Genomic DNA, 2,948 nt, shown 5'->3' on the forward strand with positions numbered 1-2,948 from the left:
GGGGGGTCGCCCGAGGCCAGCGGCGAGGGGGCCTCGGGCGAGTCAGAGAATTGCAGACCTCGGCGAGGAGGCCTCGGGCGAATCGGAGATTTTTGGCTGAGACCCCGGGTACCCCTTTTTACGGTATCCGACACTATCGACAAATTCTCCAAATGGATCGAGGCTCGTCCGATCGCTCAGATCAAATCCGAGCAAGCGGTGCTGTTCTTTACGGATATCATCCACAGGTTCGGGGTTCCTAACACCATCATCACTGACAATGGGACACAATTCACCGGTCGCAAGTTCCTAACGTTCTGCGACGACCACCACATCCGGGTGGCCTGGTCGGCCGTAGGACACCCAAGAACGAATGGCCAAGTAGAGCGTGCCAACGGCATGATCCTACGAGGCCTTAAGCCAAGGATATTCAACCAGTTAAAGAAGTTTGGCAAGAAATGGCTCGCCGAACTCCCGTCAGTCATCTGGAGCCTAAGAAATACCCCGAGCCGAGCCACGGGATTCACACCGTTTTTCCTGGTCTACGGTGCCGAGGCCATCCTCCCCACTGACTTAGAATACGGTTCCCCGAGGCTACAGGCGTACAACGAGCAAAGCAACCGCACTGCCCGCGAAGACGCCCTCGACCAACTGGAGGAAGCCCGAGACGTCGCGTTGCTACACTCGGCCAGGTACCAGCAAGCCCTACGACGCTACCAAGCCCGGCGCGTCCGAAGCCGAGACCTGAAGGTGGGCGACCTGGTGCTGAGACTGAGGCAGAGCAACAAGGGCCGCCACAAGCTGACCCCACCCTGGGAAGGGCCGTACATCGTCGCTCAAGTGCTGAAGCCCGGGACCTACAAATTAGCCAACGAGAAGGGCGAAATCTTCACCAACGCTTGGAACATAGAACAGCTACGTCGTTTCTACCCTTAAAATTCCAAACGTTGTTTACATGGTTTCTCGAAATGCAATAAAGAAGCGTTCTTAGTTGTTATAATTTTTCGAGAAACCCCCCTTATAGACAAGCCGATTGTATAGAACCCAAGGACCGTACGATCGTCTCAAAGGTAAAAAGGCCGGCTGAGCCGTGAGAACGGCCTACGCCTCCGGGCTACGGCAACTCCCTCACCACCTTTTCACCCAAAGGACAGCGTAGGCTCCGAGGAAATTCTGTACAGAGAGCTTGTCTATCAATAGGGGCTCGACGCCACAATAGCGCTATAAGGGAGACTCGGCTCTGCCTCTGCAAAGCCGGGCCTCCCTCGGGGGCTAGAAGGGGGAACCCCCTAAGTCCCGAACACCATTTGTTAATAATCTTTCAAAAAATTTCTACGCCAAAACTCTCTCGCGCTCAGACGGGACCTTCACAAGAAACCCAAAGACCAAAAGCTTGTCTGGAGGCCAAAGGGCCGGTCGAGACGTGAGAACGGCCTACGCCTCTGGGCTACGGCAGCTCCCTCACCACCCTTCGCCGAAGGACGGCTTAGGTCCCGAGGGTTTTTCTTTGCGGGTCCCCAAGATCGAGACAGAGGGCACAGGCTCGGAAGTAGAACAGAAAACGATTAAAAGACGCACATACGCAAATACTTTAAAGGCCTCGACGGCCACAAAAACGTCACGATACGACAACTAACTCAATCCGGTTACATGGCCCCCTTTTGGCCCAGGTCAAAGCTCAAGGATCGGCGGATGGCGCGGGAGGGACCACCTCTTCTTCGAACAGCTTGGCCAACGCAGTGCCAGGCGCCTCGGCCGCCTCCAATAGCCTCACGACCTCTGCATCAGCCTCCTCGTCATCTTCTGGCAACACATAGCCGTCGCTGACAGCCTCGAGGTTGATGGCGTAGTGCGAGGAGACGACGGCCAGGGCGCGCTTGACACCCGTGTGCAACGCCCCTCGGAGTCTCTCGCGGACGTAGCCGCTCAACGCAATCAGGCGGCTCCCAAGGGAGCTAGCTGATTGGACCTCCTCGACGTCCAGAGCCTCGCAGGTGGTCCGGACAGCGCTGCGCAGCGCCTCGTGCTCCCGGACCTCGACATCCAGCGCTGCTTGCGCTGCGACGGAGGCCTCAGCCGCCTGGGAAGCCTCTTTCTCCAGATCTACGTCGCGACGAGGGGTCAGGAGTCAAACGCGAACCAGAGCAAATGGAGCAAGGAACATGGTCCAGCGGAACTTACCCTCGGCCTTGCTCTTCCAGGCTGAGACCTCGACCCGAGAGGCCTCGGCCGCCTTGGTAGCCTCTGCCAAGGCGACTTTCGTCGCCTGATGCTCGCTCTGCTCCGCACCTAGCTGCCCGGCTGTTTCCTTAGCAGAGGCCGTCGCTTCTTGGGCCCGAAGCCTGAAGGAGTCTCGCTCCTCCTCCAGTTCCTTGATCTTGGCCACCAGAGGGGCGGACTGCTCCTTAGCCGTGGCCAACTCGGCCTGAATGTCAGCACAACGAAGGCGGAGGTCCTCCACTTCCGCACTCCGCGCCGACAATAGTCCCTGGGCATCGGCAAGCAGGCCCTTTTGGCGCCGGAGCTGGTCCCAGATATCCCTCTCATTTCGCAGGAACACCGATTTCCCAAGGGATCGGGTCTCGAGCTCCTAAGGAGGCAAAACAAAAAACACACGTCAAACACTGCGAGGGGGCTCGGAGAGAAAACAACGCGGCACGAGAGGGGAAAATACTTACCCGCGTGACACCGGGCAAGTCCTGACCCATAATAGTCATCGCTGTCTGCAGCGACCGCACTGCCAGTTGGCGGTACTGCTCGAGGGTGCCCCAATGCCCCCCCTCTGCGGTATCTTCAAGGGCGAACACGGGCTCCCCCTCGGGGTCAGCCCGGTTCCGCCAGAAAACACGTGGGAAGATCCACCCGCGAGGCTCGGGCCGTAGCCGGACAAGAGCCGAACTCCCCTCAGCGGGATCTGGGACTGGTTGCTCCGTGGTACTGGCCGCCTCGACGTCCGCCGCCTCCTTCCC

The sequence above is a fragment of the Miscanthus floridulus genome, chromosome 14 (genome assembly GCF_019320115.1).
Source record: "Miscanthus floridulus cultivar M001 chromosome 14, ASM1932011v1, whole genome shotgun sequence".
NCBI classification, from domain to species: Eukaryota; Viridiplantae; Streptophyta; class Magnoliopsida; order Poales; family Poaceae; genus Miscanthus; species Miscanthus floridulus.